The 17,599-nt window shown below is 43.2% G+C and overlaps 1 protein-coding gene across 38 annotated transcripts in view; it reads left to right on the forward strand.

Annotated features, from left to right (window-relative positions):
* Nucleotides 1-406: 406 nt before the first annotated feature.
* Nucleotides 407-17,599, forward strand: part of Nrcam (neuronal cell adhesion molecule) — a 275,558-nt gene continuing 258,365 nt past the window's right edge. For 28 of the 38 annotated variants that reach the window (XM_052738407.1, XM_052738422.1, XM_052738415.1 and 25 more), the window contains exon 1: nucleotides 628-832. The gene's annotated coding sequence lies outside the window, so the exon portion shown is untranslated. Of the gene's footprint in view, nucleotides 426-626; nucleotides 833-17,133; nucleotides 17,394-17,599 lie in introns of those variants that run through there. The other 10 variants (XM_052738432.1, XM_052738434.1, XM_052738433.1 and 7 more) reach the window with 4 other exon arrangements.

The following is a 17,599-nucleotide window of genomic DNA, read 5'->3' on the forward strand; positions in this document are numbered from 1 at the left end:
TGTATAATATTCTGCAATTTGAAACGCTAATTTCAACCACTCCAGAAACCCAATTCCTACTACAAATAGCGTCCACTTAAACGCTAAAGGTACCCTTCCTCAAGGGTATTTGGAAAAGACAGTTGTAAAACCGTATTCATCCCATCTCAACTAGTGTTTCAAAGGCACGAAATGCTTAAGAGAAGGGAGAGGAGGGGATTGGAGGTGAGAAAAGGAGGGAGGGGAAGGAATGTGGTGATCCAAATCCACCCATCACTCCGAGGAGAGCGGCATTTAAAACACTCATTTTCTGGAACATCTTCTGTAGACACATCCCAGTCACCCGGTGCCTCTGAACACTCACGTCCTGCGTTCCCGGGCACCCCCACAGCCACCACCTCACGCGCTGCCGGGTGGCTCAGGTCCGCAGTGGCGAGACCGCTCAGGTGTGGGGCCACCCAGTCCCCAGGGCGCACGACGCTGGAGCCCATTCGCTGGAGCCGCAGCTGCGGGAAGGAGGGAGGGGGTTGGCCCGGAGGGGAAGGGGCGGGCGACGCCCGGAGAGTGCGGGGGAGGGGGACGCGGGGACGCTACGAGAGTCGGGAGGGGCCTGAGCGCGACGCTGGGAAAGGGGAGCGGAGGGCGGGAGCGGCGGGGACGCGCGCTTCGCCTGGGTCGCCGGCGGCGGACACGCGCAGCAGTCCGAGCCTCAGACGCGCGGGAGCCAGGGACCGCGCAGGGACAGCCGGCCTGGGGCAGCTGGAGGCGACAGCTTCTGAAACACGCACGACAGCTGCGTTCCGGGGTCTTGGGCAGTAGCGCCCCGGCGGGACGGTGGGCGCGGCGCGAAAACGTGAGTAGCCCTGGGTGTGTCTGGCGGTGGCACTGGTGACACTCAGTCCTGGTGGGTGGACGCGGCTGGAGCGGAGCGAGGAGCCGGAGGCTGCCGCGTTGTCACTCGGACACTGGCTCCCGGGCTCAGCACAGGCTCTCGGGGGTGTCTGGCAGCGTCTGCAGCACCGGCAAAAGAGGTCGGCGACTTCGTTTTCCCTTGCAAGCCCTTGACACAGCCACGGGCGCCCGCTGGAGAAGGGAGACGCGCGCTGGGGGAGAACGCGGCTCCAACCCCGCAGCTCCGGTGTCGCCGGCGGCCGCCCACCAGCTCCTTAGGTCCCAGGTCAACTTCTGTCTGGGAACCGGCGCCCCACGCCTTCCCGGAAGCCCTGCCTAGTGGTCGGCTTGTGGACAGATGGGCAGCACACAGCTTTCCGGGCTGGGACGCGGAGGACCCTGAGTGTCACAAGACAGGGTCGCCGGGCGAGGAGCGCCTGAGTCCGGCGGGGCGCGCAGCAGCGTGCGCGCGTTCGTGTCCCCGCGGACACATCTGGGCGTGGGCTTTGTTCAGATGTGCTCACACCTGCGCGAATCGCCGTGCTCAGGGGGCGACACTGACTGCCCTCCTCGGCTCTCTCAGCCCTGGCGAGGACTCGGGGAATCAGAGGGGAACAGGATAGACACTGGAGTAGGCGCGCTAGGGACACTTGCAGGAAGGAGGCTTTGTTGGCCTCCAGGTGAGGGCCCTGGCAGTCCCCTCACCACACCCAGCCTTTGAGGACAGGGGCTCGTCAGGGCTGGCGTGCGGGGTTTGAGACAGACTGGAAAGAGCCTCTTCCCTGGCCCGGCTCGCAGTGGTGGGATCTGACAACAGCTTCACCCAGGGATGCTGTGCTGAGCCTGGAGTAACTGCAGGGCTGGAGCATCATCTAGCTGAGAGCGCCATCTGCGCCCGGCACCGCCCCGGGCCCTCCAGGCAGCGCGGGTGGGCGCCGCTGCACGCTGGTTCCCGCGGTGTGCGGGCCCGGACATTCTCGGCCCGCATCTGCCACAGCACAGAGGGGGGACGGGATGTCGCAGTAGGCAGAGCCGTGGAGTCATTCCCGGAGAAGTGTTCTCTGGGTAGCAGGTGCAGCAGGAGCGTTCCTAGGTTCCATAGGGCTGGTGGACAGGTTATTTCTTTCCCTTTGCTCTGGGCTACCTCTTCATAACCTGAAGCTGGCTGGCGGTCCCTGAGCCAGCACAGAGGGAGGTCGCCATGAGCAAGAGTTTCTCCCCTACCTCACCCCTTCCCTCTCTCCCTCTCCGCCCCCAGTACCCACAGCTCCAGCACCGGTCTACATCAGTAGGGAAGATGTCCTGAGAGGGAAATGTAATTTTCCCTCCCTGGTCTTGGGTGGTTAATAGCAGAAGTGTGGTTCTGAAGAGCAGGGCCCTTCCTTTCTGAGGCTCTAGCAGGAAGCTGTGGAGCAGAGTGTAATGGGGCAGGAAGCCTTGGTTCAGCACGCACCAGAAGCTCCCCCTGGGATTGTTCTGAGAAGGAACACAGTGGTCACTGAAGACAAACCGGATGAAGTTGGGCTGCTTCTGCAACTGTCTTATGCTAACCTTTCTCCACTGTGAGACCCTTCAGAGGTGCTGAAGCAATTTAGACAAGCAAATTCTTTCTGCATTAATGATACGGTAGCCAATGTTTTGGGAGAGCTTCAGGTGTACCGGAACTATGCACACACCACATTTCCTCTCAAGTCAACTCCCCTAACAACCCTATTTTAAAATAGGAGACAGTGGCTTAGTCAAGTAACTTTCGCAAGACCACTTAGTTAGGGAGTGGTGGAGCTCCTGGGATTGGCTTTTTGTCTTCATGGTTTCCTATCCAAGACTTTGAAAGTGTGGCCTTCCCAAGACTTCTCATGAATTTAGAGGAAGCCTAAAGCCCGAGTATTCAACATCAAGAATGCTATGCATTACAAAGCCATTTAATTCTGACTTCTTCAGACTTTTTTTAGTAATAGGCAATACTATAATTCAGAAGACAGTATTATGGGACAAACTTTTGCTCCTATAATTCCTTTATGTGCTCTTTTTTATTCCTATTGACTTTTAAGAGTGTGGGTTTACACTATGGCCCACATGCACAGCTCAGGGGACAATTTTTTTTCGGAAGAGGTCTTCTCTTCCCACAGTATTTTGAGGCAGGGTCTCTCATTTCCGCACTATGTTGTGTGCTTGGCCTCCCAGCTCACTGCAGAAGTACTGGGCACTGCATTAGAATTTTTACATGAGTTCTAGGGATCAGCTCACAGGCTTGCTTTGAAAGAGCCTGTACTGGCTTAGCCATCTCCAACCCCAAGTCAAACATTTATATTCAACTAAAAGCCCCAATACTAATTGTCCTTTGTAGTTGGTTTGGACTATGGAAGAGTTATTCCTCAAATTCTATGCTAAGTTAAAACAGAGTCTTAGCACAGAAACTTAAGGAGACCTTCAGTATCCTAAATATGTGACAATGTGTGGTACTTTTATCAAGCCACTCCACATTACCAGTAGAAAAGAAGAATTAGAAGGAAAGTAATATTGACCATCCCTTTCATAGCTGTTAGAATTATTACAATTGACCAGCCAATTGAAAAAGATGGATTAATTTTGCTTTTACAACCCTGACCCATGAAAATTCCTAAGTGTTTCATGTTATTGGGGCTATAGTGCTAGAGTAGACATTAAAACTTTGTGCTTGACAGTTTGAATTTCCAAAGTAGTGCAACAGGTCTTGGAGAACTGCCCTGGTCATGTACTGCAGGGGTGTGACGTGGCCATGGACTGAGGGCAAATATCCTTATATCACAGTGTTGTTGCAGGGGTGACCACACATGAAAAGGAAGCTGTCTTTGGGAACACTGCTTTTGTGCGGCTCATGTGTGATAATGGCCAGGTGGGAGTGCTTCAAAAGTGTGTGTCTGAGGGTGCTGAGAATGTGTAGACCTGGCTGTAGACAAATTTCTTAGGGAGCTCTTCAGTTACCACTTTTATTAGTATCATTTTCCTCATGTGATAGATAGAATGGAATCTGTACGTACTATATCATGTACCTACAAAGGTACTATTTAGTACCTTTAGGAATTCCACAGAAGGTTTTCTGTAAAGAGATTTTGTAAAGAGTTTGTTCATTCATTCATTAATCCATTATTCACAGGTATTTACTGAGTGAGTGGCCTCTTGCTCTGGGCAGTGGAGTGAGAGTGATGAGCATAACGTTTCTATCATCAATGACCACAGATTTACTTTTATAAATCATAAATGTTCAGCTTGTAAACTTGCACAAACTATCACGCCGGCACTCAAATCCTGGAGCAGAGTGTAACACCATCTGTAAAAGCCCCCTGTGACCTCTTCCTGTCACCACTCTCCTGGAAGGTGACCATTAAATATCGTCATGCTGACTCTCTCATCATGACCGCTTTAAGTCCCAACCTGAAGCCTACGTCAGCTGCTCCTGGAGTCTCATCGTAAGGGACAGTTTCTGTCTGAGAAGGGGGACAAATAGGGCTGGAACAAGGCTGCTCTGCTGTGCTTGCCTGCGCGGAGAAGCTTCTTGTGTGTGGCTCTAAGGAGTGTTTAGGTCAGCTTTCAACTGCTGGGATGGTAGATGAATAGGGCGTGATTTGCAAGTGACTGACATTTGCAAATGTGGCTGGATTGAGAGCACACACACAGCTTACTCAGAGGACCTGAGTATGGTTTCCAGCACCAGTATCAGGGGACTCACAACTGCATGCAACTTCAGCTCCAGAGGATCCAAAGCTTTTGGCCTCCACAGGCACCAGCATTCACATACTATACATACCCAACACAGAGATACATGCATTTACATAATTAAAAATAATAAAACCAAATCTTTAAAAAATCACTTAGATGTTCTTTCTATTTTAAATTTTATGTTTTCCAAAGAAGAAGCCCTTAACCTTCTTGGCAGGTAAACAAACCTTCCTTGGCAGATGAGAACGAAGAAGAGACCTGGGTGCTAAGGGCAGGAATCTAGAGGCTTTTTTTTTTTTTTAACTCATTGTCTACTCACGCAAATGAAAAGATTATTTGGCCTCCCCTCCCCTCTCCCCGCAAAAAACCTCTGTTGGCATCAAAGGGAAAAGTCCTTTTTTTTTTCCAGATCTATTATGCTATAATTGACAAAAAGAAGTTGCTTATATTTAAAGGCATGCAGTTTGATGTTTTGATGTAGGTATTTGTTATGAGATGATCACCCAATATAATTGCCATATTCATCACATTACCTTCTGTATTACCATTTTCTTTCTCATTTTGAAGTGAGAACATTTAAGATCTACTGTCATAGCAAGCTTCAGGAAAACTTCAATAGTACTAGAGTATTATTGACCATAATCAATTCATTAGATATTCATTAGATATCCAGAATCTATTGCTCTAACCTAACAAACTTTGTACCCTTTGACCAATGTCTCCATTCCGGAGTCACATTCCCATCCCCAATCCATGGAAACACCATTCAACTGTGTGCTTCTGAGTTTGACTGACATCTTTTTCTTGATCTTTCCTCCTCTTCCTCTGTCTCTTCCTCCTCTTTCCCAACCCTCTTTCTCTCCCCCTTTTTAATTATTTATTTTTTATGTATGGATCTTTTGTCTACATGTATGTTTGCATCATATGCATGCAGTTCCCAAAGAGGCTAGAAGAAGGAACTGCCTCCCCTGGAACTAGAGTTAGCTGGTTGTGAGAGGTCACGTGGGTACTATGACTTAAACCCAGGTCCCCTGGAAGAGCAGCCAATGTTCTTTTGAGCCATCACTTTAGGGCCCTTCTGTTTTGATACAGGGTCTTGCAATATAGCCTAGGCTAGCTTTGAATTCTCAGTATTCCTACATCCACTTCTCAAGTGCTAGGATTGCCAGTGCAGGCCACCATACCTAGCTACTAAAGTTCCTAGGAATGAGAAAGAATGCGTTATATCAACAAATAATTGTTGGTTTTCCTCCTCACTTTGAAAAGGAGATGGCTGCACAAAGGAGGAATGTACTGGATTCGGTTTACCTCCATTTTTAGCAACTTGTTCATAACCAGTTATCTTTCAAAGGAGAGATTAATTCAATACATTTATGTAAAACATAACATTTTTTTCTGGGTTGCTTTTTACTGTAATAAAGTAGTCTGTCATTGTAACCATCTAAAAATACATAAATCAGTGAATTCACACTGAGAAACCATCATTTCTGTCCAGCTCCAGCATCCTCATCTTCTCAAACTGAAGCTTGGTGCCTGTTAAACAATTACTCATCTTCTCTTCTAATCTCTGACTACTACCATTCTACCCTGTCTATGAATTTGACCAAGTGTCTCACATGAGTGGGGTCATCCAGGCTTGTATCACTGGCCTACCTTACTCTGCACAGTGTGTCAGACTGTTCTTCCATCGCACTCCTAATTTCATTCTCTGTGCCATTTTGTCATTCATCTGTCAGTGGACACCTGGGTTACTTTACCTTTTGGCTACTTGTGTGATGCCACTATAAATATGGATGCATAAGTGTCTGTTTGAGTCATTGTTTTCAATTGTTTGGGGTATATATCCAGAAATCAGGCTGCCAAATCACATGACAACTCTTTTAAAATTTATTTTAGGATCACCATACTTTTTACTGTAATGGTTGCATCATTTTGCATTCCCACCAACTGTGCAGGGGTTCCAATCTCTCCACATCTCAATCAACACTGGTACTTTCTAAATTCTTGATAAGAGCTGTCGTAGTGGGTACAAAACACTGTCACTTCTACTTTTAAAGTTACAGAGGAAGAACTGGGGAGATGTCTCTATGGGTGAAACACTTACCATGGAGTCATGAGGACCTGAGTTCAAATTCCCCAAACCCATGAAACGCCAGATGTGGCATGCTTTTGAAATCGTAGTGCTCCTCCAGAGAGATAGGAGCAGAGATAGGAGGATCTCTGGAAGTTCATGGTGCCACCTCCCTGTAAGGCAGTACAGTAGTGAGAAACAAGAGACCCTGCCTCAAACAAGGTGGAAGGCAAGGACTGACACAGGGTGTTCTCTACACAGGTCATGGCACACAGTGGCCCCATACACTCAAACACACGTTTACCATGCAACCACAAACACAAAATAAAGCTCTAAATTAGTATGTCCTATTTTATGAATCAGTCGCTCAAAAGTTTTCTAATTTTTTGATTTAACACTTATTAATTAGGAGTTGCACAAGCTTCAACAACTATGGTTGACCCTATATCTTATACAAAGCCTGAAATAGAATCTGTGATGTGTGTGTCACAACTCCAGTGTGATACAGCATGGTGATGTCTGTCCTGTTGATATTTTAATGTGCCAAATCAGAATATATATATACACATATATACATACTATATATATACACACACACACACACACACACACATCTATGTCTGTGGTGTATTTGTGCCAAATGATCTTGTTACAAAAGTAGATTAAAGTGAAATCATTATTTTAATTTACATTAAGAGCACATGTGCCCCAGGTCTGGAATAGATAGGAATAACTTCATGCTGAACGTTTAGGGATGTGCTGGAATTGTAAATTACTTGTCTGCACTGGGCATTTCTCCCTACCATTGACTCTTCAAAGATGACATAATAACCCTCACCACCCAATTATAATTGCTTAGCTGAGCTAATAAAAAAAAGATGTGGTGTCAACTTAATTGACCTATTTTATTGGCCTACAAGATTGGAATTACAAATTAGAAAAAAAAAATAACAGCCTAATGGAGGGTTTCCCTCAAATAATTAAAAAGCTGGTGAATGTAAGAATTTTCCAGTGTTGATCAACACAGACTCCCGCGCTGCTCACACCAGCAAAGGCCTTACTTGGTTTCCAAACACCACTAGCAAGTCCTATCTAGTACTGTGTGTTCCCTTGTTATCTTCTCTATTATCCTTCTTTATTTAATTCGCAGGAGAATGATGATGACAGTTACTGTTATACCAAAGATCTAAAATTCTCCTTATCAAATGATAACAGGAAATATTGGAGATAGTATTTTACATATTATGTTTGCTTATAATATATTCCACATTTTATAATATGCGTGGTGTGTTGGTTCAAAACCCACTCCAACTAGAAAAGCCTATTCCCAGGGCAATCTGAGGGAATCCTGTAGGAGGTCTTCCACGGGGCACTATGCAATGAATTTGATTTATCTTTCTCAAGTGGGTTGAGAGCATTCAAAAAATCCAGTGTGTGTATTCAGCATATAGTGATCTTTTCTCCAAATTTCAACTTTAAAGCCAATTCCATGCCACTTTTAGATGCATTTGGATGGTGTGATTTAAGCATGAATTTTTGATAAACATTACAACATTACAAATGTAGCTTACACACTATGAACATATTCCCTCAAGGGAAGAGGAAAGGAGAGGAAGAGTGCTAATTTCCCACTAATTATGCTTTAAGGTAAGAATGGACTGTGAAAGAGCTTCATCCTGGAGGGTTTTTTTTTTTTTTTTTTTTTTTTTTGGTTCTTTGAGGGAGGATGGCTTGCAAGCAAGCAGCCTTCCAAAGCCTGGTGCGCCTTTTCAGTCCCTCACCTCAATAGAGCGCTGAAAGGACAAGAGCGAACAAAGGAAGCCTGTTTTGCTTGCCCCACTTGCTGGGCTGTTGTCTTGGCCCTTTTCAGGGAAGGAGGGGGGAGCTGGGTCAAAGTTGAAGAACACTGAAAAGGAATTCAACTTCATGTCGAAATTTGAATTATAGCTTCAGTTTGAGTGCAGCGTAAATTAGTTTGAATTGAAATTTTGAATCTCTGGAAGCTTAAGTGACAGATGGTGCTGGAGCTCTCTCCGTAGCCCTGCATGGCATACCCATAATGTCGGGTGCCCAGGCCAGGCACTCCGTAAACATCTAGTTAACTGACAAAAGTTTGAACACTGTAGGAAGTGCAGTGTGATGCCGTACAGTGCATTAAGACATTGGACTGTGTGAATTAAGGGGAGGCCCCTTGTGTCTGGCACACACTCAGATGCACTCGTCCTCTCTAATTGCATTGCAAATATTCTTTTGATTATTCTGTGGCTTTCCCCTCTCTTATCTGGTTGAATAAAAACAGAAATGCCCAACCAGCTCCCATGTAAAACTGCATCACAGTATTTTGATATTATCTGCAGATTATTTTTATGTATAGTAAAGTGAGTTTGTCATAAATATTGACTAATCAATGGGTTTTTTTTCTATATAGTATGTTTATGAAGAATGATTTGGGCTTTCTGGTTCTGGTGGGAGATGATGATTTATATTTGTTATTATATATAAGTTATTAATATGACACATAGTTCTATTCAGTTTGGTAGGTAGTATCCAATTAAAATGTTTCAATAAATTTGAGCTACAAAAATAAAACAGTTAGTAGGAAGTAGAGTTTACTAGAGTATAAATAAAATAAAAAAATAATTTTGGCTAATTTAAAACTTCCTTAGTTTTCCATAAAAATAGTACTTGATACCAAAAAAAAATCTCAGTTCTTAGAAACAGAAAAATTGAGAATTGAAAACTTAGTAAGTTTTATTTTGTTAATTGATTCTTTAAATTATTTGATGAACTTGTCTTTGGTTCTAAACACTCACTTACATGTGTATGCATGCACACACATACATATACAGAGAGAGATTTCTGCTTCCTGAGGAATAACATGGAAATAACTCGAATAAGCAGTGAAGGGGAAATTTAGGCAAAAGCTAATTTGTTTCATATTCATTCTTTTAGCTCCTATGATAGAATTCATGCTTCTAACATTTATAGCTGAACGACATTTACACTGCTGGAACTGGGCTTTTAAAATCCATGGCTAGAAGTATGTGTTTCTAGTAGCAGTTATCATGATGCAAAATTACAATAGATGGAAGGATACATGAAAGGTTGACTGCTCTCCTGGAGCCCCGAGGGGATGTATGAAGCATCAGATAGTGAGAAAGTTCATGGTCTGACTCATTTTCTGGAGCTGAGAATGAGAAATTAGAGATGAGGGGCTGGAGAGGGTTTGGCTGCAGAGAAAGCTCAATTGCGCCCTGAGAATTGTGATATCCCGGAGAAGTAACCTGTGGCAGAAGGCATAAGGCTTATATAAGTAATGGGCAGAGTGAGAGCAGAGCAATGTAAGTCTAATAATACAGAATCTCAAGGAATAAAATAATAAAAATGTATGGTGATCACCTGGCTAATAGAGAATAACCTTTATTTCGCATCATCCAATATTGGATATATTTTATTTTATTATGAAACTTCAGGTCATTGAAGAAACTTGAACATCATAAGACAAAAATAGTTCATAAAATAATCTATAAAACAAAATATGAGAACATGTTTTCATTGAAAAGAAATTGAGAGTTTCCTAAGAAGTGACACCTAAAGTTATCTCAGTATTTATACTTTATGATACGCTTTAGCAGTTAAATTCTTGGCCAAGTCTGCTCTTCCTTCTAGCCATTTTGTTTCTTTATGTCCTAGTGGTCACCTTGAGGAAGTTAGATAAATGAACTGTGAATTTGGCCAACCTACTTGGGATTATTATTCATTTCTAATAGGGTTCTTTCCTTTGTGCAGAATTATATGACTCAGCTTCTAAAACATGTCAAAGTTCAATTCAGGGCATTTTTTATAGGTGTGTGTAAGGACAGAATGTATTCATTCAGTCTACTGAAGAGGGGTAGTACACAGATACACAGGGAAACTTCATCAAATGAGGTCAAGTCAATGAAGAGGGAGACAGGTGGAAATGAAGAAAAATATCTCAATTGCATGAAAACACTGGTTCTATGCTCTAAATAACATTGAGAGGCTAGGTTCCACATGTCAAAGAGAAAAGGATAACTAAGTAGTTATCCAGGTTCATTGGGCCTTGCTCATAATAGCATCGTGCCAGCATTCCCTGGGTATCTGACTGAGGAAACCCAGTCCCCGCTCTGGTCTGTTAGGAGCCTGAGCTGCTTTTGTCTTTTCATGGGGAGATGTGTATGTGAGAGTCCCATATTCGGTGGTGAACAACTGAATGCATGAATATGGCAAAATGTCAGACTGTCGAAGGAGCCTTTGTTAGAGAGAATGGGGTGAGATTTCATGCTTCACCCTGGTCTGAAGACAGGTGAAGTCTAGACCATGGGAAATCAAACATTCACGACTGAAGGCCTGTAAATTCTGCAGAATGTGATTTGCTTTAGGCTTCTAAACCAGGCACTTGAGCTGGCAGGTGAAGTGCTTCATTGAAGAGTGGTGCTATTTCTTACATCACTGCAAGTCCATCTTAAATGCTCTCTTGGTGACCCCCAAGGACCTCTGCTGTAATTGTCTACCTTGTGCACCCACGATAATTCTGGATTGACACAAGGTTTTCCTTTCCCTCACTTTCATGTTACATGTCCTTTCCCTCTGAGGGGTGTGTGGGCGGCAGCATGCTCATGGAGTTAAGCATTTTCTGAGATTGATTTCTACCGCATGAATTTACAGACACTCGAATCAAGGCACACGGAACAAAAAGGAAAAGTAAGAAAGCCTGCTGCAGCTTTAAAACCAGGACTCTGTTCCTACTTTGGTGGCCCCTCCATCCTTCTACATATTGTTTGCTTCATATTCTGAGATGTGAGTTGAGTTATTGCAGGGCCTTTTCCACCTATTTAGTGAGTTTTAGGGATTGGGTTCAAGGCATGGTTGCTGCATTGAGAGATTATTCTAGGGTTGATAGTTATATTTATTGCATCCTTAGTTTATGAGAGTTTGAGAAGTGTTAGTTCACTCTACGTTGATCAAAAAACCTCTTTTTGCTGCATGACTTTGAAAAAAATTAACCTATGTATTTTTTTCCTTAAAGAATATTATTGAAATACTAGAACGTTTTCATCCCCCACCCCTGCTTCAAGAGGGCATGTAACTATCACAAATGACCATTGAAAACAAATGTGCAGACAGAACAGCACAATTGGATTCACCATTGCATCCTGGCAAATTTGACTCAGGTGTGTGCACTTAACCGATGTCTTCAGTGAGATCTGTGTGTGGTAGTTTGAATGTATTTGGCCCTCCTAGTCTCATAGGCAGTGGCATTATTAAGAGGTGTGGCTTTGTTGGAGTGGGTATGACCTTGTTAGAGGAAGCGTGTCACTTTGAGGTTTCTTTTTTTTTTTTTTTTTTTTTTTTTTTTTTTTTGGTTTTTCGAGACAGGGTTTCTCTGTGTAGCTTTGCGCCTTTCCTGGAACTCGCTTTGGAGACCAGGCTGGCCTCGAACTCACAGAGATCCGCCTGGCTCTGCCTCCCGAGTGCTGGGATTAAAGGCGTGCGCCACCACCGCCAGGCCCACTTTGAGGTTTCTTATGCTCAGGATACTGTCCAGTGAGTCAGTTGGTTTCCTGTTGCCTGCAAGATGTAGCAGTCTCAGCTCCAGCACCACCTCTGCCTGCACACTGTCATGCTCCCTGCCATGACATTAATTGACTGAACCTCTGAAACTGTAAGCGAGCCCCCTCAATTAAATGTTGTTTTTATGAGCTGCTGTGATTGCCAGTGATGGTGGTGGCGCACACCTTTAATCCCAGCACTTGGGAGGCAGCAGCTGGTGGATCTCTGTGAGTTCGAGGCTAGCTTGGTCTACAGAGCGAGTTCCAGGACAGATTCCAAAGCTACACAGAGAGACTGTCTTGAAAAACAACCAACCAACCCCTCACCACCACCACCCCAAAAAAAGAGTGCCCTGATCATGGTGTCTCTTCATAGCAATAAAAAGCCAAACTAAGACACTGTATCTACCTGATTTTCAACCAATGAAGTGGTCCCATACTACAGTTTGATAGACTGGAACTTTTACTAAGGCTGTATAATTAGAACTGTTGAAAATACATTATATTCAGTGTTTCCAACAAATGGAGATGGTGTGTGTGTGTGTGTGTGTGTGTGTGTGTGTGTGTGTGTGTGTGTGTGTGTAGGACTGAATTAATGTGATAAAATAAGGTGTGCATTCAACAAATACTTTTCATCAGTTGGATTCAATGTCAGTGATAGATTAGATGAACTCTAATTGAGTTTGTTTCAAACCATAATCACATTCATATTTTTAAAGGAGACAATCAGTAATTTCTGTGTGTGTGTGTGAATCATGGATATCTAGTGACCTTACAAACCAGTAAAGTATAAAACCCATTAAATTTACTCGTCTTACAAATGGCATGTGCTTAGAAATTTGATACAAATTTGCAGTGAGGCTCGTGGGGAGGTAGATTCACATCATTGTGATGCTTTGTGTTTAACCTGTTCTCTGCTTCTCAAATGTGATGAGTTCTGTAAAATAGTAGTTGGCCACCTGATGCAGACACTGAGCTTGAGAAATGGGAATGTAGGCTGGGTTGAAGTGTATCCCCTCCAAGTGATGGTTTCTGTTTTATTCTTTCATGTGTGTGGTGCTGGGGATTGAACCCAGGGGCCTCATTCACACTAGGCAAATGCTCTGCCACTTGGTTCAATTTCCAGTCTCCTATTTGAAGTCCTATCTCCTAGCACCTTAGAATATGACCTTTTTGAATATATGATTTTTATATTTTAAATGGGGTAACTGGGCCTGGTCACAAATCCAATATGACAAGTGGCCTGACTTAAATGGAGGAATTTAGAGAAAGGAAAATGAAAGAAAGCCATGTCAAAATGAAGGCAGAGGCCCAAAAGCCAAAGAAGAGCAAAGATTGCCAGCAAACCACTCAGAAATAGACTAAACACATTGAGCAGCCTCCTCCGAGTCCTCATGGGGAACTAGTTCACCAACCCCTAATCCTGAACAATAGGTTATATTTCTTAAGTCTTTCAGTATGAGGTACCATGATACAGAAGCCCTAGGGAGTGAGCAAGTACAGCATTAAATAATGAGTCCTTCTGTTTCTAAACAAAGAGGAGGAATGTCCCTCTATGTTCCTTTATCTGAGCATACATCTTTATCTGGCAAGTGTGGGTATCAAATGGGTATGTCGATATATATCTGATATTTAGATATATAGGTATAAACCTGATGTTTCGAGAAGTCGGTACACTTTGAATTCAGGTACATATGTAATAGGGTTTGTGTGGGGAGTGTTATTTTTATGAACCAGATAAATGAATGCAGTTGGAAGTTGAACTCACTGAAGACTCTCCTTGGTAATCAAGTTGGCCCTAACTCGGCTGCCTTTATCAAGTGTAAATTGTTACCACCTGGAACCTTTTGGGTGCAGTCTCTGCAGGTGTCTTGCTGCTCATCAGCAGGCTCCTTTTGATGTGTGGAGTGCTGAGCTGTGGATAGTTACTCATACTGAGGAAGTCAGGCCTGGGATGGGCTCTCAGACGACCTCAGTGTGAATGCTGCTTTGAGTTTTGCAGCTCACAATCATCAAGCAGCACTGCTGACTGTTCCAAGAAGTCCGATTGCTGAGAGCTTTGAATCAACTTGACTATTAGTTAGATTATAAAGTCAATTCTGAAGCTAACTCAGCTGGTCCTTTGTGAAGTCTGCTCAGTTGGTGTGAAGGGGTGCTCTTTTATTTCCTCAGTTGGTGTGAATGGGTGCTCTTTATCTCCTCTAGAAACAGCCTTTACCTATCTTAGACACCAGGATCCTCTAGAGCAATAACCCTGGCTAAGGTCCTTTGCATGGTGTTTAATGAACAGCTTCATTTTAAAAAAAAAAGAGTCGAAGTGCTTTAAATAATACAAACGACATATTTGGGAGGGAGATTCTTGGAAAGAATACCCAAGGACTGTATGGCTTTGTAAGATTCGGTGATTTCATTTTAACATATCAACCTTAATAACCACTCAGTAATTGGAGATTTTCTTCTGGTAATAATATTTTGCCCTTGCTGTGGGTTGAGTTTATTTACATTCCTGTTGGATGCGACTAATGCGAGTTCACCAGCATTCATCAAGAATAATTTTTTAAAAGAAAATTAATTTTTTAAAAAGAAAAAGATATTTCCTGATGGCTGCTGGTGAAATATAATCTTATCATTTCTCCCTTCCCTTTCCTCCCTTCAAACCCTCCCATATACCCCTTCTTACTCTCTTTCAAATTCATAGCCTTTTTTCTTCATTTATTGTTACATATTATTCCTAAATATTGACCTGCTCAGTCTGTATAATGCTACTTGTGTGTATGTTTTCAGGGCTGTCCATGGGGTAACTAATTGGTGTGCTCTTTCCTGGTAAGGCTATTTCTCCTACTCTCAGCATCCCTAGTTCCCTGTAGTTCTTTGTGTAGGGTTGAGAACTCCTGGTCTTCTACAGACCACATTAGCGTGTGTGTCTACTATTGTTACCCTTGCTGTGTCTCCTAGTAATATCAGAAGCTACACCCACAAAGTCTCGCCGCCATGACTGCTTAAACAGGAGCTGAACCAGGAACTAATTTTGAATCCTGCTTGTTTTAATTTCTCACCTGTTTTCAGTCTTCCTTTAATATGCAAAACAGCATGTTGAAAGGTACAAACTGATTGGGTGAGTACTTAATGGCCCTAGACAGGGGCTGAGTACAGGTGGAAGTTTGCGTCTGAAAACCATGGTCTTACTGTAAACTCCTCATTTATATATCTGGTTTGGAAGAAGTTTGTGAGGATTGCTTCCAGGGTTTACAGATTTAAGGATTGATCCAACTTTATTTGCAAATATATAAATATGGGCCAGTTGGTGTACTCTGTGCTACTTACTAGTTTTTGCATATGTTATATTCTTTGGAATTATTGGTCCATAATTGTTACATTAAACTCATATTTTAAAGTTTTATAAATTAGACCACTTTGTTTATTTTCAATTTCAAACAAGTAGAATTCACCTTGGGCAGCCAGTTACTGGTGAGGAGAGTAGAAATGAGCTCTCATGGCTACATCTGCCTGCTCTGGCCATATTCTAAGGATAGTTTGAATCCTTCTCACCTCTTGTCTCCACTGTTCAGTTAGGAGTAGGGCCAGTCATGAATATGCATGTGTCCCACACCTGTGACCATCAGACCTCCCATCAAGGAATAGCACAGTATCAGTTACTTTTGAAACACAGGACTCGTAGCAGCTGCTGTCTGTGGCCCACAGGACTCCTGCCCTGCATGACAGCTGCGTATCATATCCTGTGGGCTCACTACTTCAGCCACTTTCAAGGCCAGGATATCAAAGGGGGCAGGGAGCGCATGCAAGCCTACCAATCCCAAGGTATTATTAGTTCATTGGCAATCTGATTCAGAAGTGTGTGTGAGTGAGGTCTCATTTCATCTTCACCAAACCAACTTGTGAAGGAAGTTGTCAATTTTTTTTTTCTGTAAAGGGACAGATACTTAATGTAGTAGGCTTTATAAGCCATGGAATCTCTCCAGAAATAGTCATAGATGGTATGCAAATGAACGAGCATGGGCATGTTCACATAAAACTTTCTTTACACAATTGGTACTGGGTCAGGTTTGGCCCATGGGTCATGGTTGACCTACTCTTACTTTATGCTGTTATACCCATTTTATAGATGAGGAAACAGTCTTAGAGAGTCTTAAACTGGCTGTACTGGCATAGCTGCTGGGTGATTAGCTATGTGTTTAATCTTTCCTTTAGCCTCAGTTCCTGTACACTACTAAGGTCTATAACAGGGTAGCCTATGTATGTCGTGACTTATGGAGAATGAGTCAAACTCCGAAGGGAAATATGTAATAACAGTGTCAGCCAGTGTCCACAAGATGCTAAGTAAGTAAATGTAGGTAGTCTGTTTTAGCACATTAGAGTGAAGTGTCTGCGTTCTTGACTATTTGAGTGATGATTTTAGGATTCCCTATTCTGATATAGCTGCTATTGCAGTCAATAGGCTTGCTAGAAGCAAATGACATAAAGTTTTTTTTTAAAAAAATATGTAAATGTTTGCCTTTTCAAGTGTACTTATATATAGGTGGCCCGTGTCTTCTATAGTGTGATACCTTGCATACTGAAAGGAAGATGTTTATTTTCACTAAAGAACATCCCACACAAGAGTTCCTATCCCATTTAACATAAAACCCTTGAAAGAATTCCAAATTACTCCCATCATCCCAGGATAGACATGTCCTTTTGTGTTTATTTCCATGGTAACAGGTGAGTTTCGACTACAGAATAGCAGACTTTACATGATAACCATCCAGCTGACCTTGTTGAGCATTCTCCAAGGGAATTAATAGTGCTTCCTGGTGCCAAAACAGCACCTGAGGCAGAATTGCAATGGCGTGCGGTGTTCTTTTCATTTTATTTTAAATTAAATTATTCTTGTATAGCAAGTTCTTTAAAGACTGAAGGTTCTCAGAAGGTGCCAAAATTTTGAAGTACTTTAAGACAGCTGTTCAGAATACCATGAACAAGCAAGCCTCAGAGATGTTCCTGGAACACCACAGAGAGCTCCAGAACTCATCGTTCACTGTGAGTGAAGAGAGCTAGAGGAAGGTGTGCGGCTGGCAAATGGGGGCTTCATGTTGCTGCCGTGCTTTTCATCCTGTGAGATGAGCTCAAAATGGAGCCACTCCCTGATAGAGAAACCAGAGAGTGAAAACTCTTGTGCAAAGGTAACTCTATTCTCTTTGGAGAGCTGAAGTCTTTGAATGCAATTGAACCTCTATTCATTACCTTGAAAGCTCACAGCGGAATAAAAACCCAGCCAGTGGGAGAGTTGGCTGCTTTGCTCATAGGACATTGATTTCTGTAAATTAATTGCTAACGAATTATTAAGAGTATGGATGATGAATTTAGTGACTTTTTTTCCCCTGTTGGG

The sequence above is a fragment of the Peromyscus californicus genome, unplaced genomic scaffold (assembly GCF_007827085.1).
Source record: "Peromyscus californicus insignis strain IS unplaced genomic scaffold, ASM782708v3 Scaffold_15__1_contigs__length_86483966, whole genome shotgun sequence".
Classification (NCBI taxonomy): Eukaryota; Metazoa; Chordata; class Mammalia; order Rodentia; family Cricetidae; genus Peromyscus; species Peromyscus californicus.